The 22895-nt window shown below is 50.7% G+C and overlaps 1 long non-coding RNA gene across 1 annotated transcript; it reads right to left on the bottom strand.

Moving 5' to 3' along the window:
• Window positions 1-3436: 3436 nt before the first annotated feature.
• LOC114064388 lies at window positions 3437-21197 on the bottom strand. Its single transcript, XR_003572749.1, has 3 exons — window positions 20958-21197; window positions 20334-20487; window positions 3437-3526 (listed from the first exon to the last, which is right to left on the bottom strand). It is a non-coding gene; the product is annotated as an uncharacterized LOC114064388 (long non-coding RNA).
• Between the last annotated feature and the right edge of the window lie 1698 nt (window positions 21198-22895).

Here is a 22895-nt window from a genome sequence, read left to right on the forward strand (position 1 = left end):
CTTTAGCTGTGCTGGGAAGAACATGAGGGAATGTAGTTAAAATTCAAAAAGGTTCCCCTTTATCATTACCATGAATCAACACAATAAATGAGCCCCTTCAGAGCACGGTAATAAGAATTTGATAAATCATCAGCCAAAAATTAACTAGATGTCAAAACAATCTTTGGGAAGTGTGATGGATTAGGGGCGATAGTGGCAATTAATCTCCCAGCATGAGTTCACAGGAGAGACTGAGCGCTGGGAGATGGATAGGGGGGAGACCAAGGCCTCACAAGGTCAGGACACTGCGGAAAGGAACGAGAGAGGCAGAGAGAGAGACGGGGAGAAGAAGGAAAAAAATTCCACTGAGTCGGCAATCCCCGGCCCCGCAGCCGAGGTAGAGGTCAGTCACACGCCTTTGAGAACCTCGCTGCCTCCAGCTGCTCTGGGTGATGAGGAAGCACTTTCTGCTCCTGCAATAAGCGCCACGAGGCAGCTCCTGGCTCCGGCACACGGCTGGGCAGGGCAGGAGCACGGGCTGCTGCGCTCTGAACCGGGAACAGGGAGACAAATCCTCCTCTGCTGGGGGAATCCATCCCCGCAGGGCCTGGCAGGAGGTGCACGAGGCGCTGAGCTGGGACAGTGCTCCTGCCCTGCACCACACAACAACATCTCCCACGGCCAGGCTGGGCCAGCAGGACCCCTCTGCCTGCACCAGGAGAGCCTGGAGCAGGGAAGGGCTTGCAGAGCAGCTGGCAGAGGGGAGGAGGGAGCCCTGCACAGTCCTGATGCTCTGGTCGTGACCTGAGAGCCTCTCAAAGGGGACAGGAGCTCATGCAAGGGGTACTTTGAACCTGGGCTGTCAAAGTGGAGCCTGGAAGTAGCGGTGCTTGTGAAGTGAGAAAAGGAGTGGGAGCACCACCCCTGATGGCTTCACTCCTGCACATTCACACTGTTGATAGCACCTTTCTCAAATATTTGCATCCTCAAGAAGCAGCAGCCTTTTAAAATTTCTTTTTTAAATTCCACTTTTCATGCTTTTCCCTGGGTTGCTCACACAGTTTTGTGCAGGAGACAAATGCCTGGCAAATGTTGGGATGCTGCTGGCTGCTTGGTGCATATCAATGTCAGAAAGATTTCGGAAGGAGAGAGAGAGAGAGAGAAGAAAACACCCTCCCAGCTGGAACACTCTCCCTGAATGCCTGTCTCTTCTCAAGACAGACAAGGCTTGGATAGGACAGATGTTTCCACCCAAAAGCAGATGTGAAGATGTTACTTTCCCAGGGAGGAATGTGGTGGGGTTTATTATTAACCAACAGTCCCCACATGACAGCTTCCCTTGACCAACAGTTGGAAAATCTGGAAAAACACAGAGCCCTCTAATCCAAGTGGTGGCAGGAAACACTGATGGACTCCACTGATTTATTATTATTAATCGCAACCTGGAAATGACCAAGGACATCTGGGAGAGCCAAATGTGGGAGAGAAGGAAAGCCTGAGCAAAGAGGCCAAGTTTTGGATTCCGTGATGGGCTCAGGGTGCTGCTGAACTTCAGGAGAAGCAGCTGGAAAGGCAGCCTGGGCAGGCTCTGGGAGGGTCACACAACCAGCACCACTCCTGTCCCACACCTGGGTAACAGCGAGGAATAAGGGACAGCCCTGGAACTAGAGGCACTGGGGTCATACGAGCACAGGGATGAGCCTCAAAGGGGATGCTGTGACCTGCTGAGGGCCTGAGCAGCCTCCCCATCCAGCTCTGGGGGTGAGCAGAGTGTTTAAAGCACCAGGACACCTGGCCACTTTCCCACCAGGTATGGAGAGTCCAGGCTGCTGACACAGCTGTGGTCAGCCCACAACCTGAGAGCTCCTAAAACATCTGTTTGTATTTCCAGGGCAGTATTAACATTGTCAGGCCGTGGCAAATCTGCTTAATTTTCATAGACATATGTATGACACGCAAGCCAAAACACACTTAAAATGGGACATGTCAGAAAATAAACAACTATTAAGTAATGAAATATAAAGGAAGTTGGTTCCTGCGCTTTCTCTCTCCCACACACATCCCCTGCAGCCACAGGTCCATCATCTCCTCGTGACTCCCTGCTCAGCCTCACGCCCAAAAAGCTTCTACAGGAAAATAACAGCTGCTTCCAATGGCCAAAGGGTCCGTCCCTTTCCCAGGAAGCTTTAAAAAAGCACAACATCCACGTGAAAAATCAGCCTCACCATACCCTCCCCGTGTCCACAGATTTGTAGAAATTGAACCTGAACAGGTTATTTCCACCCTTGCCCTTTCCCTAATTCATTCTGTGAGGTATGTGCAGCTGAAACCAACTGCTCTGAGGTGAGGAGAAGTGCCCCATAATTGGGAACAGCATCTCCAAGGGGCTTTTCCAACGAGGTGCAGATTTCTCTGGCACACACTGTCAGAGCTGAAGGCAGCATAATGAAGTCCAGAACTTTTAGGTTTCCCCTTTAATATATCCATCATGTCTAGATCCATTATTGACATGTTGACTTTCTTGTTTCTGATTTAAGCTGCCAGACTCGGTAAAATTGCCTTGACAGCTTTAGCATTTGTGGCAGAACACTGACATGATGTTACTTACAGCTAATTAAAGTTGAGAGCATAATAAACAATCCTGGGATCCTAGCAACCCAATTTCCTCGGGTATTCAGTTGGCTGGATCTTGACCCGAGCTCTTTGAAGCTCCAGCAAATTCTTTGAGTGACCTCCCTGGCTCCGAGGGTGCTTTGGAAAGCAGGGCTGGAAAACGCCGGGAAGGAGCGGGCACAGCCTGTCCTGAGGAGTGGGGAGTGAGGGGGAGATGGGGACAGGGGGGGACTGGTGAGAAAATGGGAGCCTGTGAGATGCTGGAAGTGGCTTTCCAAGGCCAGTGGGTTGGAGCTAATTAACAACGCGACGAAAGCGAGCAAAGGGAAATTTAGACTGATCACCAGGAAATCTCCCCTCTGGTGAGCTCTGCTGGGCTGCAAAGGGCTCTCTCTCAAGGGAAGCAGAGCAAAGCATGCTGCTGGAGTCACTGAGAACTGCAGATCTGGGGGACCCTGGCGAGTGGGAACCAGGGAATTCACAGGAGCAGGTTTTCTATTACTGGTCCATAAGGTCCTGGAAATTTCAGCTGCACCAGTTCATTCTCCTCTCCTCTCCTGTGCCCCCTCAAACCCAGCCTGTTTCACACACAGTGTGAAATTACACACCCACGAAAGAGAAAGATCGAGGGCAAGATCTCACCTTTTCCTCTGATGAACATCTTTTTGTTATTTTGTTATAATCACAAAAGAATAAACCTTGCCATACCCAAATCAGATTCTCAGAGCTGACTCAGCCAGCAAAATCAGCATTTTTTTCTTGTCTGCAGTGAATCAAAAATCACTACTCACTTGTGCAGAATCAACTGAAATTTGAGGTGAATTAAATCCAAAATCTCCCTCTGTTCCTACAAGTGACTGACATGTCTTCTTTATTGCCAGTTTCTTGAGTGCTATTGGACCGATTTCTCCCATTTTCACTGTATCTCCTCATTCTGCAAAGTAGGGCAACAACAACATTTCACGTCTCTTGCAAAGACTCAAATTTCAGAGCGACACCCGCTCTGTGAGTCATTAGAGCCACTGAATGTTGTTAGAGCAAACAAAGGTGAAGTTGTATTAAGTTAAATCTCAATGAAAAATGTTCTAGTTCCAGCATGTTAACTTGCATTTGTGCACATGAAGAGCAACTGCTGAATCACAGTGAGGTGATGATGCATCTGACATGCCAATAGATAATCTTTAACTGACTTAGTAAGCCAGCACAAAGGCTGTGGCGCTGCTCCTAATCTCTTAATTCACTTTAAACCAGCCTGAAACTGAACCTGGTGTTCTCACAGTGGTTTTACTGCACTGAGAGAGATTTTTCAAGACTCTTCTTAAAAAGACAAAACTTCTGGGCCCTGGAGGTGAAGCAAAGCACGTGCACAGCGTGAGAGAAAGTGAGTCCTGTGAGACCCTGTGAGTCCAAGCTGTTACCTGCAGGTACCCTGGTGCACGTGTGGTGACTCCAGGGACCCCAAGGACATCTCTGTGCAACTGCTCCAAGCCTGTACTTAGAGGATGAGAACAGTATTTTACACTTTGGGGGTCTCCTGTGGATTTTGCAAATCCCCACTTCCACACTCCACAGGGCAGAGAGCAAACCTTGACTGAGTGAAGTAAAAAGCTTGGGGGTTAATAAGTCTCGGAGCAGGGGGAAGGCTTTTCCCAAAGGCAACAGTAGGACCTGGGAAGGAAAGGCAGGGCAGAAGCAATGCCTCTCTGGAGGAATTTCCTTCTGGAAAGTGAAGGGGGATCCCTTTTCCCCCGTGCCATCCTTTCCCAGGAGCCAGGGAAGGCAGACCCTCCGAGCCTGGAGATGCAGAGGAGATAACTGCTCACAGCACTCTCACTCCTGTCCAGGTTTCATTCCCCATTTTGGAGCTCCCAGTTTCCCAGTGTGTTCCACAACCCTCAGCAGCACGATGTCCTTGGAGCAGGCACAGAGCGGCGGATGGCAGAGGGACAGCAAAGAAAAAGGAGCATTCATGTTCCCAAATCCCCTTCCCAAAATCCCAGATTCCCATAATCCTTACGGGTTGCACCCTTCCCTGTCTCCAGAGCAGTAAATGCAGCAGCTCCCCCAAAATTCCCTGCAGGGAGAGGGGGAGCAACGATCAGGAACCCCAACTCAGTAGTTTTTCCCTTCCTTTTGTCCTGGCTGGGGCCCTCTGCAGTTCCCTCTCCTTCTGACCCTTTATTCCTCGCTCTCAGCCCCGTGCTCCCTTCCAGCTGGGCTGTGCGTGAGCTCCGGCGCTGCAGTGGGAAAGGTGGAGCGCGGTGACCCCCGCTCATCAATCACGCTGCCTGCGCCGCCCGCCTCGCAGCCAGAGCTGATTATTGGCCCTGGGGAGCTGCGCCTGGAACGGGCGGGGAGCGAGTCCGTTTCCTGCCGCCAAACTGCTGCCATTGATTCCCACCGAGGGGAGGAAGGGGGGGCTGCAGCTCCAGGGGGGGGAGAGCCTGGAAACGGGACCCGTCGGTGCGAGGGGACGCGGCGGGACCCACGTGTGTGCGCGGTGAGCACACGTGTCATCACCGCACGGCCCTGCCCGCCTGTGGCTGTCCCGGGGAGCAGCCCGGAGAAAATACTGGTTCAGCAAACACCAGGCAAAATCTTGGGCTAAAACCAGGATCCAGCTGTTGACCCACCTTTATTTCGGAGGAGCAGGCCTGGGCTGCAGCCACGGGCGTTATCCAGGCTGGGACTCTCACACCACTGCACCTGAAAAGCTCAGGGGCGGTTTATTTCCACCTAAAACCAGCAAGAAAAGCTGACAGAAGTTTAGACCACAACTCTGCCTCAGACTCCCCAAACTAAACAACCAGCACCCCACGCCCCATCCTGAGTTTAGGCTGCAGGGTGTGAAGGGTTTTACCTCTGGGCAATGAACTGTGGCAGCAGGGAGCCGTGTTGCCAAATACCTGCCACGCTTCCCAGGGATGACAGGAATCCATCCTAACAGCTAGGAGGAAGCAAAACAAAGCCCCACACAACCACCACATGATCAACACTGGAAGTATTTATAGCTGAGATCCCAGAGCCCTGGTGTCTAGGAAAACTGGGTGATTGCGTCCTGACGTTCCTACTGCCAAGGAACAAGCGGGATGGCAAAGTACAACTGGTAACAATTTTCTAAAATTGCAGAAATTTCTCGTTGTTTTCTTTTTTTTTTTTTTTTTTTTTTTTTTTTTTTCTTGGTTAATAGTTCTTTTGTCCTGACTCTAGACATTTTGCTAATCAGTTTATATCATATGGGAGCTATCAGCAGAGACAGTCAAGCCTGGGGATATGTAAAACATTTCCATTGCCTGAAGAATCCAAGGAGACCTTTGACACTTGCAAAATTCCCTTGCAAGGGAAGGGTAAGGGAGTGAAGTCAGAGCCAAAATCTGCAACGTCGTTTCTTCGTTTGCTTTCAAACAGAATCTTGGGAGTTTCCCCCTGCAGATACCACGTTTTTATGGGGCAGTGCTGGGATGTGAGCAGGGAACGTGGCGTGGGGAAGGGCAGCAAAACCAGCAACACCTCTGCTGGAGCACGGATGGTTCTGTGGAGCCACGTCCCCTGAGAAAACACCACCTGATCAGAGCACTCCCAGCTGAACACACGCCTTCCTCCAGCCTTCAGCCCCCCAAAACGCAGCCCCAAACCACCCCACTACCCGTGAAACCACAGGAGGGGCCACAGCAGCCTCTGCTTTGCAGCCCTACACGTCTTTCCCCTTGCCTATTGGAATAAATGGAACGTGGAAATTGGGGAAACTGAACCAAATCAATTGGAAGCAACAGGCCAGAACCCCCAGGCTGTGCAGCCGAGGTGCCACAGTGCTGTCACCGAGCTCTGCAGCCGCAGAGACTCCCCCCCTGTCCCTGATTATCCAGAGGATTTATCCAGAGCATTGATCCCGAGCCCAGGCTCAGCCCCAGCGCTGCCACGTCAGGCTCTGAGCTGGGACAGGAGCACCAGGACACCGAGGTGTGCCAAGGAAACAACTCTCACATGTGTATCAGTGCCTGATTAAAAAAAAAAAACAGCCAAACAGACCCGTTTTTGCCATTGCAACTATATCAAACCTTCTCCAAAAAGTCACTTTGAGGTCACTGTTTTTGTCCAGTATTTCAATACATTAAATGCAATTACTTCATTGTTGATTTACCTGTCATTAGAGGCATGTGTTTGAACATGATTTATTGAGTGAGTTTTGTGCCAGTTGACTTGCAATAGATTGCACAATATTCAAAAAGGCTCATTTGCTTGGCATTACATTAGAAGCAGGGTGATTGCAACACAAAGCAATGTAAATGAGTTCTGAGAGGCTCCATCATTCATGTTGTCATGTACTGAATCCTATTATTATTTATTACCATAATTGTACTGTGTTTCCTGGGGCGATAAATTAGGACTGATGGGTCCCGCTGACAGCCAAGGACTGGACTCGCTCTATATAATTTAATAGGGATACTGTTGGATCTCTGCTTGGAGGAGACTTAGGGAGGAATTTAGTAACTAAGCAAAATCCTTTCTTAAAAAATTAAAAATAAAATAAAAGCAGTGAAGTTCCCCCCCCCCCTCCCTCCTTCTCCCTTGGCAGCAATTTAAGTCTTGATAAAAGCTGCAAAGGAAATGGGAGCACTCTGTCTTTCATAATAGGATTGTTAAAAAAAATCACTGCCCTGTGTCACAATCTGTTTTCTGCTCCCTGCTGACAGGCAGCCTTGCACTGGGAACAGGGGGACAGCACATGGCTTAAAGGGACAGCAGGGACAGCTCCCGACCTCCAGCACCCCAGCCCAGCGCCACCCTGCCCTGCCAGCACGAGCTGTTCCTCGGGGAGGGCTGTGGGGAACGTCCACACACACACAGTGTCACCCAAAGCAGCTTTTCCTGAGCCCCCACAGAAGGTGCTGCTGGATGTCACTCCCCACCCAGGGGCCTTTGGGAGCTCCAGCTGCTCCAGCTGCACTCCCAGAGCCCTCCCTTCCAGGGGTTCAGCCTCTGAAGTTCAGATCCCAGGGATGCTGTGGGAGTCAGTTTGGTGACAACCTCCCAGCTGACACCTGTTCCTCCTGCTGAACCTTTCCTTCCCCTGCACTGGGGTTCTCAAAGCCTGAGCCATCAGTGCAGGACTCAGCACCAAGAACCCTCTGGAGAGCAAACACAGCTCCGAGGTGGGAGCACAGCTCCCCCACACTCTGCAGCAACACCACCTGTTGAAAGCAAGAGGTTTGCTCCTCCCAAACTCAGGTACTCCGGGGTTTGAAACACAAGGAGGAGGCACAAAACTCAGCTCTTATTTTTAATTCAGGCACCAAAGGCTCTGAGTGGGATGTCTCTGAGAGAAATAGAGAAAGCACATCCCAGGTTCCAATACCCAGATTAAGATTCAGCAACAAAATTCTGCTTCTTTCCAAGCCTTTAAACACCACCAACACCCAATTTTTCTTCTACAATTCATGAAAAGAGACTCAGAGCTGCAGAACCTCAGAGCTGTTGGGCTAGAACAGGTTAATGGTCCCTACAGCCCTGTATGTTGTATTTGTGAGCAACCAAATGTCCATAAATCCTCCTAGTGGACAATTTTATGGAATAATCAACACATCAGGGATATTTCCTTCTAACCTTCCCTGAGTTAGTGACTGGCTTATGCCCTGAGGCGTGAGAGCTTATTGACTGGATCCATCTCTTGTTTGAGTCAATAGTTATCTGTCAATTCAGGTCAATTCAAACGAGATTTTATTGACAGGAGAAGCTACACAAAATGTTGCCAAAGTGTGAGAAAATGACAAGGCACCCCTACCTTCCTCGAGCCATCTGTCAGAGAGAGACACAACCTGCGCTGGTTTTACAGAGAGACTAACTCGCGGCTCCATCGGACAGAAATTGTCCTTGATTTGGCTTCATCGACTTAATTGAGCTGAGCTCTGCTCAGCATAAACAAGATCCATCCTGTTTCTCCACGGACACCACCAGGAGTAGCAGCAGTGCATTAAAAGGTTGCAAACCCCCGGTCATGTCAAGGGATGGGGAGCTGAGGGCCCGCATCTGTCGGACCCTGCGCGTCCCTCCTCCCCCTGCCCCGCTGCTGCTCCAGCTCACGTCCTCTGCACCCCACACAAACACATGAAACCCGTCACTCGGCCATCAGAGGCGCTTTTCGCCCACCCTCTGGTGGTGGTGACACATTTTTGGCCGAGCAGGTCCCATGAACAGAACCTGCTGTCAGACACGGGCGCTCCCGGACAATGCGGGGATTGTGCGCGGTGGGCAGACCCCCAGGTAACGTGATGCAAGAGCTATAAAATAGCTCAAAGACACAGGCAAAAAAAAACAAAACACAACCCCACACAGCCTGGCTTTGAAGAGGCATTTGTGGTTTGCAGAGATCATTTTTCCTTGGTATGAATTTTGGAACAGGCCCTGGCATCGGACCTGATGGGGTTTCCAAACCCAGCCTGGCCGTTTCCTTGAGCGGTGCAGGGTTTCCTTGGCTTCTCCAGCACCCCCTTCCCTGGCACATTCTCCCCATCCTTCATTTCATGACTCGAAACAAGTGATGGGTCCGGTCCAGCCGGGCCTCGTGGCATCAGAGCAAGGATTTAACTGCACCCTCTGCGCTGTCACCCGTGCAGGGACAGCGGTGCTGGCACTTGTCACCCTGAGACACACCAGGCTCTGCTTTGCCTGGCACAAGACAGCTCCAGAGGGAACCTGGAGGGGATTCTGGGAGAAGGAGCCCTTTGCCACAGAGGCAGGGCGAGCACAGGGCACACACCTGAGCCAGCCCTGCGTGGGGAGCTGCCCCAGGGACCTTTCCCAGCAGCGGCTCCGGTGCTCCAGGTGATTAATGAGGACACGGGGTCGTGTCCTTAGTAATTGAGACAAGTCTTTTACATAAATCATTGGTAATCTAGCAAAGATCAAGAAATGGCATGGGGAGAAAGGAGGGGAGGAGAGAGAAAACTATGCATGTGACTGGAGCCCCACCTCAATCCAGCCACCAGCCAGGTAAGTGTCCCCAAAGGGCTTTATCTCCTCGGAGAAGCACAGTGGCTCCTGCAGCTGTGGTGGGTGTGTGGGCAGCAGCTCTCAGGGCACTGCAAGAGATTCCTTTAGGGATGCCAAGGCAGTTCAAACCTTATCCTGCTGTTTGTGAGGGCTGGATCTCGAATCAGGGCGCAGAAGGGCAGGGAACACACGGCAGGGAACCCCCTTGGTCCGGCCATGTGGGCTCTGCACATCCATCAGCCAGGGAGGGGTCTGGCCCCCGGTGACCTGGCCGGGGTTGAAACCCGTGACCCACCATCCATCAGGGCAGCACAGCCCATTAGCCACCCAACCTGCTCCTGGAGGGGTGGTTTGTGCAGCCTTGGTGAGCTCCCATGACCCATACATCCTTCCACACCCCTCCAGGAATATTCCCGTGGCCCAAAGTCTGACTGAGTGGAGGGATGGAGATATTAAGCATGTGTCTCTGTCAGTTATGGCCATTATCATTAGCAGACTAGCTACTATTCCCTATATATTCCTTTTAGGGCCGTTTACAGCCGAAACATTTTTAATGGCTCGATGAATATGAATGCAACATTCATAACCATTTACACATATGAGTCTTTGAGGCACATCCATCTCCCATTGCAGGCACATAACCTCCCATTACCACTGTCACGCTGAGCAGGGAGTGGGGAGAAGGGGACCCCACTTTGCAGTGAAAGATGAGGACATTATCTCCACCTGTTTTATAAAACACATGTTCCAAAACCTCTGCTATTGTCACCACAGACTCCTCTCCCCAGTCACGTACTTATTTAGACTCTTATCCTTTCATTAGCAATGGAAAAATGCAGGCCCTTACATCTGTTAGCAGGCATAATTTTAGACAAATACAACTTCTTATCAAATAAGCCTGCAATAAATGTTTCATGAACAGAACCCTTCAATAGAACTCCCAACACTAATTTAATGAGAAGTATCAAATGAATTTTTTTTTTTTTTATTCTGATATCTCCCCTGAGACAAATGATACTTTGCAGGCCTATTTTTAACAAATGAATTATTGACTTAAACTGGCACAATTAATCACAATATAATGGGATCAGGGGATGTTAGAGGCTCATTCAGCACGGCAGATGATGAGTACTGACTCTTCCAAGAAATGAGGCTCTTTAATCACTCCCAGATTAACAGCTACATGCTTTCAAATTTCAATCACAGGGAACTGGCAGTGTGGAATGAAAAGGGCCCACTCCAACGAGAGCGAAGAAGTGGGAGGATTTCTTGCCCCATGGGAGCCTTGGTGATTGCTGTCTCAGAAATGGGCACCCAACTTCCACAGGGAAAGGGCAGGATCTAAATTGCCCTGTATTTCCAAGGGTTTCCCCTTCCAGTTTTTACCAGGTAAAAACCTGAGAGTGTGTAACGGTCTCCACCAGGATTCTACTCCAAGAGGAGCATCCAGATTATTTTCCTGGTATGAAACCACCTCCAAATATTTTGACAGGGAGAGGTGCCAGTTTTCTGCCCACCTGAGCCCCGGTTCCTGTAGAAGCCGATGAGGAGAGTCCCTTATTTGTGTTCACCAGGTGGCCTTAACAGCTGCACCTCCTCCAGCAAGGAGGAAACACCGCAGCTCCCCTTATCCTGAAGCTCACACAGCAAAAGGGGAACAGCTATTTTGCAATGGAAGAGCGGTGGGAAAGAGACTGGGAAAAGGTGGCAGATGCAGTGGGTTGTGCCAGACTTTTTCAACAAGTCTCACTGCCTGCAAGGCAGAGCCTGGAGATGGGAAACAGCAAGTGAGCCCTGGATGTGCCTGAAGCTCCCTCAGAACCAGGGCTGCTCTGCCACGGGGGCAGCTCCTGGGGCTCTGGTGCCCCAAACTCTCCTTTATTTGAATTTATAGGCCTGTCAGGAAGGCAGGATTGATGGGGCAGAGGTCCTGTTTTCCCTGTGGGGGGAGGAAGTGGAGGGATGTTTTAGCAGCAACGCTGGGCACATTATCATCTGCTGGTCCCATTTAACAACTTCTCACAACATATGCAGTTTACATTACAGTATCCTGCACATGTAGGCTTTGGCTGGAAATATCCTCCAGAGCTCGGGATTTACGGCCACGCAAACGCTCTGAGAGGCAAGGAGCAGGCATGCCAAGGAATGGGAAAGGAAAGCCTTCTTTGTTCCTGCTTCTTCGGCCACGTTAACTCCAACCCTGCCGCGCTGCCACACGAGGGGTGCTGGTGTCCCAGCCACACACGCCTCGTCTCTCCCCGTGGCAGTGCCATCATCTCACACAGATTTGCTTGGCTTCCATGGGCAGCTGGAACTGGGCCTCTTGAGGGAAAGATCTGCCTGCAGCCAAGCTGTCTTTCTCTCTCTGCAGGCCTGGCAGAACAGCGGGCCTCGCTCTGCCATCGCTCCTACCAGCTCTGCATCCCCTGGGGAGTCTCCCCAGCCCCAGCAGTGCCAGCAAAGACCCCCCCAGGGCAGCAAATGAGCCACTGCAGGTGAAGCTGCACAGACACAAGAGAAGGAGTTTGCTCCTTGGTTTTGCCCTCCTTTATGCAGGGGGGGAAAAAAAATTGGGAGAAAGGTTGAGTATGACATAAGGAGAGAATCTCCTTGTCCATCCTTTCGGCACAGAATCAGAGAATCATGAATCCTGGAATGGTTTGGGTTGGAAGGGATCTTAAAGATCATCCAGTTCCACCTCCCTGCCATGGGCAGGGGCACCTTCCACTAGACCAGGTTGCTCCAAACCCCGTCCAACCTGGCCTTGGACACTTCCAGGGATGGGGAGCCCACAACTTCCCTGGGCAACCTGTGCCAGGGACAGCACTCCTGCTGAGGGTGGCAGTGCTGGGGAGCCACAACAGCAAACAGAGCCATTCCCAGCCCTGACTCCTGCCCAACCCACGCCACAGATCCCCCTGTCCCTGCTGGCCACACTTTGGTCACAGCTACTGTGACCACAGCTCCACTTTTTGATGGATTTAATTACTCCCAATTTATATCAGGCAGAGCTGCACTTAGCAGGAAGCACTTAGCACTGTCACTGTAATGTCAGGCTGAACACACATTTTTAGAGCTCTGGTCATTAACTACACGATAGATTTGAGCCCTGGATTTACTGTTTGGTGCTCCCAGACCCCAGTGGGCCTTGGGGGGGGTGTTGCAGCAGTCTGTCAGTTGTTGCTCACAAACACATCTAACTCTGCCTGTGTGACATCCACCCCACTTCTCAGCTTTGGAGTCACAGGGAACAGCTCTGCAGCCCCAGGTGTGACACAGGGTTTATTTTTACAGAGAGATTCCCAGGTTCAGAGGCCTGTGAGCTTCCAGCCAGTATAAACTGGTGTGCTGAGAAAGGAAAGCAAGTTTATGCTTCTTGGGAATGTTTATTATTGCAACAGTTCGAAAACGAAGTCTCGTATTTGAGAGAAAAATATGGTTGAAGTTGCTCCTGCGTGGATAGAAATGACCCACATTCCTACTCCTCTCTTAATTTTTTAATAAGCTGATTCATTCCCCACATGACATCACTACATGTTCATACCTTTATCAAAAACATTAATAAAATATTCACTTGTATTTGTTTACCAAAAATGCCTTTTATGAAGATGAAATATTTCTAAAATCTGCTCATTTATGTTTTCCGCCGAGCAATATATTAAAAAAACAAAACACAATTTGTGTTGGTGAAACTTAAAGAATTTTGACAGCAGCAACAACTTGTTTTGTGAAAACTGCTTTGGAGGGGGAAAAAAAGCGCAATTTTTTCCAACGCTACCATTTAATATAATATATTTTTAAAAACAACCTGCTTCTGTGTTTGCTCTTCAGTGAGCACTGAGTGTCCTTGGTGCCACCTGAGGCATCTGAGCTCAGCAGCGCCGTGGATATAAATGAACACACTGAATGGTGATTGCCAGGCTGTCCATCCCATCCTCCTGAAACGCCCATTTAGGACAAATTCCTTAAAACCCAAGAATGCCATTCTTTTCCTGGCAAAGGTCTTGTCTACAGGTGAGATAAATGCAGGCCGGGTACGAAGTTAAGTGGACACGCCGAGGTTCTGTGGCTCGGGGGAGCTGCACTGAACTCCTGACATGGCACATGGGATCCCAATTACTCGTGGTGTGCTGCTCATCTTTTGATTATCCACGAGAACACAACAACAAAACAGCCCAGCAAACGAAGCCCCCCCTTCCCCTCCTCCCGCTCCTCCAAACCAGCCGCTGCAGGCCTGGGGACCGGGATTGGGGACACCGATCTGCTTCTGCAAACACACTCCTAAAATCCTAAAGGAGAGGATTCACACGCTCTCCCTGACTGACAGGTGCCATGGAGATCAATAAGGGCAAAGAAAACAACCTGAAATCGGGTTTCAAGTTGCTGTTACACGGTTTTGGCAAACAAAGGCAAGGCTCCCCTGTCAGCCGTGAGTGACACGGGCATTGTCAGCGGGGTGATCGATCCCAGCCTGGGCACACCCTGCTCTTCCCAGGAACCAGCTGTGACTGCAAGGGGAGGCAGCTGAGCGGGGATCAGGGGAGGATCAGGCGTGGGGGACTCAAATTCGCCTGAGAGCAGGTGTTGGGTGAATTCCTCCAAAAGGACAAGATCCATTCTTCTGCTGGCTTTGGGATGAATTAGCATGAATTCATAATCCATAAATCCTGGTGGCAGCGGAACAGCATCCCTCCTGTTGTTATTTATTTTGAGATTTTCACTGGGGCAATAGCTTTACGTTTGACATTTATATAGGTCACAGTGAGCTAATAGCCATCTGCCATCTGGGGACTTTTATAATGAACATTGCAGAAGACTATGAAACAATCTCTGGCATTTCCTATTCGAACAGAAGCTGAAATAGGGTTGATCTTTACAATATGCTCTGCTGTCTCTCCTCAGGTTTGCATTAGTCATTTGCCTGGCCTTGCTACACACACACACACACTCGCACATATGGGAAGGGGTGGGCTTCAGCATTTAATACCAACAGTTAATCACCACATGCATGAAAAACACCCAATACCTTGCACGGCTATAAAGGGCCCCAATTCACCTGAAAACTCTTCGCACATCTCAGAAATATTAATGAGTCCCCAGCCCTCCTCCCCTGCAGTGCAGGCACAGGAGAGGCAGCTCTTAGCTGTGGTGCAGCCGTGTGAAATCACTCCTGCAAGGTCACAATCTTCCCTCAGCACAGCCTCCCTGCCCTGCTCACCCAAAATACACCCCAGGCTGGACAATGACAGGTAAGAACCTGCAGAGCTCCCAGGAAAACACCTGCAGGCAGGAGCTGAGGTGCAAGACATGACCTCCATCCCGCTCCCTGCTCCAACCCCGACTGCTCATCAGTCACCAGGACTGAAACCACCTCTCCAGGGGAAGGCTGGGGGTCACGTCCTCACCTCAACCCTGCTCCCTGGGACAGCGTGTCCAGGGACACCTGTATTTCCCAGCACCTGGGAGCACCGTGCTGGCCTCATCAGCTCCTGCAGATGGGGAACTGATAGAGGAGGGAAAGATTAACTGACCTGCTGAATTGTGCAAGCCACCTACACCAGCTGTGAGCGAGCCCAGGTGTCCCGAATTTTGGGTCAGCACTTCAGCAGCGAGGCCGCCCCTTCTCCCCGCACCTCCACGGTGTTTATTTTACAACAGGGACGTGTGAAAGGACTGAATGTGCTCAGAGGAGAATAGCCCATCTCAATTAGTCACTCTGCAAAAAGCCTCCTCGGGGGGCAGGCCTCCTTAATGCTTCATGTTCCTCCTGAGTACCCCAAACCTCCCCAGGCCTCGGGGTAATAAATTACATTTGTCTCTGCCTTAGCGGCAACAGCCTGTCCGAGTCCTGCTCTCCACGACTCAACTCATGATGAAATGCCTATTTCCTGGTGCTGAGATCTGTGAAAATTGCTCTTCCCAGCCTGCCTCCCCAGGGCTGTGGCTCAGCCAAGGGGGCACCTTTGATCACACGAGCTTTCTGCCTCCCCCGTGCCCTGGCACAGACGCCTGGGGCCTGGGGTGTCCCTTATTTGTGTTTTGTCTTCCAAGGACGACACACAGAGCACCTTTGAAATCCAATCCCCTCTCGTGGGGCTGCAGGGACAAGCCTGAGCACTGACCAGGCTTTGCCCTGGTCCTGCAAGGACTCAGGTTACACAGAATGCTGCCCTGGCTCCCAAAAGGCATAAATCTTCTGGGCTGCAACTTTTGCGAAGCCCAGCTGGTGACAGCTCCAATAACTGGATGCTCAGCTGCTGCCCACAAGAGCTGACAGGCAGAGGGGGCACGGCAGGCTGGAAGGGTGGCCCTGGAAAGTCCACCTTCCCTGCTTCCATCAGCATTCCCAGCAGCTGCTCCAGCTCCCCGTCCAGGTACAGCGGGTACCTTGGCGTGGGGCAGCTGACTGTGGGGGCTGGGATGATGACACACAGTCAGTGTGACTTCCCAAAGCCTTGCAGCCCCTCCTGCTCCACCAGCAGCCAAGTCACGACTCTCCTTCCATTGCCCTCCATCCGGTGGAGTAACTTTGTGCCGGAGCTGCTGCCACAGGCAGAGCCTTCCCTCCCTCTCACGACATCCCTGCACACTCCGGCCCACACAAGAGCAGCTTCATTACAGCCAAAGGCACAGGAAGATAAATGCTGTAGCAGCCTTATCTCCCCCTCTCCCAGCACGTGTGTGCTCCCACCCCCCAGCACAGGCAGTGCCACAGCACACTGGGGGCTGTGCTTTAAACAGTGCTCGTGGCTCTCTGGTGGCACATCCCACAGCTCTGCCCCAGGAGTGCTCCTGGGACTGTTATTAATGCCCGTGTCAGAACGGCTTCCAGAGGGTTCCATTACACCCAGGGATCAGAGTGTGCCCAGAGCTCAGCCCAGCAGGATGACAGACCCTGCCCTCCCTGCGGATTACAAAGAGGGCAGGAGAGAGTGAGGCTCCACATTGTTTCACTCAAAGGGGATCACCAAAGGGTACAGAGACAAATGGAAGTGAAGGGGTCATTCCTGTTGCTGGGAATGCACTTCTGCACCAGCCTCATTAGGTAAATTTACTTTTGTTCTCCTGGAGCCTTCCTGCCCTGCTCCATCCCTGACCTGCAGCCCCCCAGACCTGCCTCGTCTTGCCCCTGTTCCCTGCACGCCCTTCCAGCACTGCCTCTGATGTCAATCACACCTATTTTAATGTGTTAACTTTCTAAATCCACTTTTGTGTTCACTTAACAATAAGCTGCTTTGATCAGGGTAATACCAGCAAAACCAACAAACCCAAGCCCCTTACACCCCCCCCTCTCCTGGAGCAAAGCTCACCAGGCCTCAGGCTTGTAAAACCAAAGCAATTGCAGCCTTTAATTTTATTTCCTTTATTTTCAGGCTGTTAGGTGCTGGTTCTGATTAGGGGCATTGTGAGCAGGAGTTATTTAAATAAAAAACAGCTTTGTTGAGCTTTGGGGGAGGGTAAAAATAGCACAGCATTATCAGTTTAGAAGGGTCTGGCAAAGCTGATCCTGCCAGGACAGCCCCCTGACCAGTGAAAATACACTTCACTAGGCAGTGTCACTGTTAAACAAGCTGCCCAGATGTCATGGACAGGAGATTCCTGCTGCGTGCACGTGGCTCTGTGACACTGCACAGGATTTTACAGCAGGGTGGGGGAAAACTCAGGACCAGCCATTTAATCCTGTTCAGTTTGGGCACGAGATCTGTCAGCCCCCAGCATCCTGCCTGTGCTTTCCCTTTCAGAGCAGCTCCTGCCTGCTCTGGTGACTCTGGGTAGCAGAACCTTATCTTTGTTTCCATCTCTCTGTCATTCTTGATTTCTCCCTCTGTGCTCTCCCTCTACTCCCTCACATCCCGTGACCTCAGGGTCCTTCACCTTCCAGCGCCAACATCCCATCAGAGCTGAGCTCCTGCTCCCCAGGAAGGAGTTGCTGGGACCATTCATGGGTCAGGGATCAGATTAAAGAGATAAAAGCTGGAGCAGGCTCTTGTGGAAGAGTTCATGGACGACTGCAGTACCACAGAACACGTGGCCTGACTTACAGTGTGCTGAAACCAGCAGAAACTGGTGTGAATGCACCAAAATGCCTCGTGGGGGGTTATTTTTATCCATTATTTCTACCCTGGTTAAAGACAGAGTGAAATGGCTGTATTAGGACAAAGACTTAATGCTCCATGGTGAGACTGTATGTCTACCTTAAGGCTTTTTGAGGCTGAAAACACTGATCACGGTAAAAAGTTCTGTAGCCGTGGCCTTAAAAAGCTGCCTGTGACTCAACCAGTTTCAAAGCCTTTTCCCCCTCTCGGAATTGTGCAGTGTGACACGATTTCATTAAGCAGATGCTGGACAGATAATGTGACAGCTCCACAAAAGGGGTGTTCCCCTGAAGTTCTCCCGAGTCTGCTGCGTGACTCTGATGTCACTGCAGAAACTCTGACAGACATCAGAGGGCTTTAAATGAAACCCTTTTCTTTTCTTTTCTTTCCCCAAGTCACGTCTCTGCTGCAATTAATATTTTCACTATTCTGTGATCCATACAGATGGCCTGGCAGCACCTTCAGGGTCTGAAACACACCTTCCCACGGCCCTGAGTGTGAGTCCTCCTGGGCCAGGGGCTCATTCCTCCAAGTGCTGAAGCAGCGCTGGCATCCACACTGCCCCGCAGTGCTGAGCAGCCAGTGCAGCAGAGCAGAGCAGTTGCACGCTCCTCAAAATGCTGATTTGCTTCCTCGGCACCTGAGTTCGTTCTGTGACATCAGCAGTTTGAAGCTGTGAGTTCCTCCCCAGCCTAGGGGAAGGTCAGCACCCCCTGGAGCCAGTGTGGGTGCCAAGCCAGGGCCCCAGGTGGCCAAGGGCTTTCAGCAGGACCTGGCCCCTTTCCGGCGCTTCCAACCCCGAAAAGCCACGGAATCTCGAGACTGATCGCTCCGAAATTCCTTCAGCAGGCCTGGCAAACCCCCTGTGAACGTGTGCACACAGGGGGGGACGTGCAGGAGCAGTGCCTGCCCTGCCCTGGGAGGGGACACAGCCCCGCTGTCCCCGGGGCCATCACACCACCCCTGGCAGCCCCTGAGTGAATAACCTAATCGAGCCATTAAAAGAAACAGAAGCCCTCTGCCCTGTTTGATTTCTCTCCATAATGATGTAAAGTGCACTTTAATGGAGTCAAAGTGGTCCTGGGCCATTCTTGTTAAGGCCGTTTGATGCAGTGCTATTGAGTCCCACTGCTCGCCTTCATTACCTCCCTGCGCTCTCTCCCCGCATTGTACTCCACACTTCCCCACAGCTCCTCTGCTGCTACAGCCCCTTGCCTGCATTTTGTCTACATAAATTAGACCTTGTGCAGCATATTGGCCTGTCAGGGGACTAGGAAGAAACTGTATATTGTTTCTGGCATTCCCGGGCCCTTCTGCCCCTGACATCTGCTGTGTTTGTGACAGGGAATACATTCCTGACTCATTATCCGGGCAAGCGGAATCCCTCCCTGACAGCACCATTAATCAGAATCAAGCAGTCCAGCAAATAAAAAAAAAAAAAAAAAAAAAAAAAAAAAAGGGGGAGAGAGAAGAAGAAAAAGAAAGCGAGCAAAGAAAAGAGACAGTTTCTAACTTTCACTTCTGTGTCATTCCAGTGTCTGGACAAGTAGCAATCCATCTTGCTGAGTGACAGCTCTGATGGATGGCATTATTTATGCTTTTGTGTATTAAAAGACAGTTCTGGCACTGGCTTGTCACTCACCAGAGATTTTTTAAAAAAAGTTGAAATTTAATTTGAAGGAAAAGAGGGCAAAGATCAGAGGATTCTGGCTGGGGAGCTCTGCCTGGGAGGGACAGAGATTACAGCAGGAGGGAGCACCACAGAGGTGTAGGGATGACGTGTAAATAAGTGATGGCCCTCCCAGGTACTGAGACCTCTGGTTTTCCTGGTGTGCCTGTATCAACATCTCCTGGGCTGAGGGGTCTGTGTGTTGACACAAACAGGTTTGCTGTTCCTTGGAGGGGGATGCATCACTGGGGGGTGAGACTGGGGCATATGTTTAATTTTCTGTACATAATTTGTTTGTGTACACAAACGTGATTATATATGCACATATGCATGTGACTCCATGTGTGTCTGTAACAGCGTGGCTTTCCACGCACATGTGTATTTACACAAATTAATTTCAAATATAGGCTTTCTGTCCCATCACACACATCTTCAAGACACAAAACACTTCCCTAAGTATCCACACACACACAGGAGAACAGTCACGTGGACACATCCCAAGGTGAACAATACACCCACTCCCTAAAAAAAAAGTGTTTACCTAAACTATTTATCAGTCAATTTGAGCGCAAACCCAGGACAATATTCCGGGGGAGCTGTCTCGTCCTGACCCATTTGTAAACTCGGAATCCCAAGGAATGTAAATCCCCATCTTTGTTTAGCTCTGCTGATTTATGTGCTGGCAACGGCACCCACAGGTGTTTCTGCACCTGTGCCACATCACGAGCAAACACAGTCAGAGGATGTCTGGGGGCAGATGTTACACACAGAAGTGTGGGAGGAAATCAACAGGTCACCTCCACTCCAGGAACAAACAGGTGCATCTCTCTGAAAATTGCTGATTCCGTGTATTTGTGTTCCATGCCCAGAGTGGACAGTGAAGACTTACCTGATCTGAAGACCGTGGTTAATTTTTTAAAAGGGCGTTATACAAATCAGGCATCCCAAATTCAGGTGTCAACATTAATTAAAACCACGAACCTTACCTGGAGAAACCGAATTTGTTCAGAAGGTTTGGGCCACGGAAGGATCCCGAGCTCTTCCCTCATCCCCTTTGGATGTACCCTGGAGGAAGTGCCTGTCCCCTGCTGTGCTGGCTCTGATGCAGGATGGGGATTCACAGAGGTGCTGGTGCTGTTCCTGGGGATAAAATGGAAGGGATTTGGTCACAGGTGGAGCAAGCAAGGCTGTGAGTGCCTGTCCAGCAGCTCGTGCCTGCCCTGGGTCTGTGGGGCAGGGACACAGCAGGGGTGTCACACAGGACACAAGGTGTGCCACTCCCTGCTGTTTCCAGCACTGAACAACACGTGGTTTTGACCTGAGCAAACGTGAAACAACGAGAAACATCGTTCCTATTATTTATCACTTTTGCTTGGAGATGACCCAGCCCTTGGCTGTTTGGACAAACATCTGCTTTGGAGCCCATTGCCCAACAAACAGCATTTGCTTCTAATTAATACAAATCTGTTTCCTTCCCCAGCCTCAGCAGTTTTCCTTTCCCCTCTCCTGGGCTATTGGCACCAGCAGCATCACCCCACCAACCTACCAAACCCCGACAGCAGCCGCTCTGGAGGCTGGAAATCCAGGGCAAAATCCCAGCACTCCAAAACCTGCCAGAGTTCCTGGCTAAATCCAGGAATGGTGTTGACTTGCAGGCCCTGCTGGATCGTTTACTGTCCTCCTCTTGGGCTCTTTTTTCCTTCCTGAGGGTAGTGCATCTCCTCTTCCTACCCACTGGGATTTTTCAGCACTTCAGAGTGACAGTATTCCCAAGGTCTGGACTGAGCAGGGAGCTGCTGTTACCCAGAGCATTTGAAAAACCCCCAGCCTGGGCCACAGCACTGCTGTCCTGGTGGGGATGGGGGTCAGAAGGTGGCTCAGGACTGTGCACTGACTTCATCTGGAAAAGTTCCCTGACGGGATGACATCACAGCAATCGCAGGCAATGAGCTGTCCCTTCAGGGTGTGAAGTTGTGGAATAAACCTTATTCTTTCAAGATCCAGAGCTTAAATTTCAAAGAGAGACGTGTGTGTAATCCCCCCAGGCCCCTTTGAAACCCCAGCCGGTGTTTTGAGAAGGAACTGGTCATTTATCTGCTCCCAGTCTCGGCAAGGCAGAGCCTGGGGATTGGCTTTCTTAAAATGTTGATGCCATGAAATTGAAATTGGCTGGGAGGCAGGGCAGGCTGCAGTTAGTGGAGAAATATGTGGAGGGCTTTCTCCTCTCGGGCTCACAGAGGCATAAGCCGGGCTGGTCAGCGACTGCCCCGGGAGGAAACACAATAATCACCCCTCAGAATAGCCAGGCACACTCAAAAGGGAGACTCTGCCTTATTTGTCAGTCCTGCTTTATCTATCTGATTGTACTGGGAAATAGAGACGTCCCAGACTGCACCTCAGCCGGGGCAAACGGTGTGAGTTTTCAGAGCCGGGCTGGGGGCAATTTATACCTGCTAAAAGATCTGCCCCCTGATCTCCAAAGCCAGGGGAACATAAGCTCCTGCCTTTTCAGAGTGGTGCTTGGAATGTTTCACTCGGTTCTGTCGTCTGTCAGAACAGCAGGCGGAGGGAAGGAATGTACTGGTGTCATATGGAAACCACGGCTCGATGACGGACAAAATTAAATCCTTGCAGTTGGACATAAACCATGGTAACACAAAATATGCAGCGAGTCAGGCTTGCTTTTCAGTGCTGAAAACACCAGGCCCCACTTGGCAGGCTGAGGAGGGGATATTAGTCAGATTCAGACATGGTTTTCTTTGTTTTATTGAAGGATAAATAATTATGTGCTGAGATATTCCAGACTCATGTTAACACAGCTCTGTGTGAACCGCAGCGGAGGATGCTGTGAGAATGGGAAGGACTGGAGATCCTTTAACCTACAAACTCTCTGGGAATTCTGCAAAAGTTTTGGGATTTACTTCTTGAAAGCAATCCCAGAGTTCCCCTCACAATGCACAGAACCACGGAATCTTTCAGGTTGGGAAGAAAAAAACACCCTCTAAACCGTCGAGTCCAACCGTTACCCAGGCACTGCCAAGCCCACCACGAGAATATCTGACATGCTAATCTCCATAAATTAAACCCTCCAAGCACTTTCTTTCTTGGCATTCCTCAGCTAAGGCTGGTTCAGTAGATCCCACGTCTCTGCCCAGCGTTCCTGCTGCTGCTGCTGCTGCTTCAGCTGGGGACCCCTCAGAGCAGCTGCCTGGGCCCCCTCCCCAGGGGCTCTGGGAACCGAGGGGCTGCCATGCTCCCAGCACCAGGGCAGCTCTTCTTCCCCTTTGGTGCTTTGTTTCCAGACAGCACCTCGTGGGATGAGAGAAAACAAACGGAGGGCGAAATAAAATAAAAAAATTATTTGTAACAACACTTTTCTTTTAAGAGCGAGAATTCCGACACGGATATATTAAATATACCCAGTTCCAGTTCTGTGCTGTGCCTCGTGCAGTGGAGTCCTGACCTGGCCTCTGCCAGTACATCTGCAGGGCTCTGACCTGGCACTGGGCGTATGAGCCCCCCATCTCCTCCTTTCCCAGCACCCTCAC

This window comes from Empidonax traillii, unplaced genomic scaffold (genome assembly GCF_003031625.1).
Source record: "Empidonax traillii isolate 1590-97213 ecotype Southwest subspecies unplaced genomic scaffold, ASM303162v1 scaffold540:size480560, whole genome shotgun sequence".
Classification (NCBI taxonomy): Eukaryota; Metazoa; Chordata; class Aves; order Passeriformes; family Tyrannidae; genus Empidonax; species Empidonax traillii.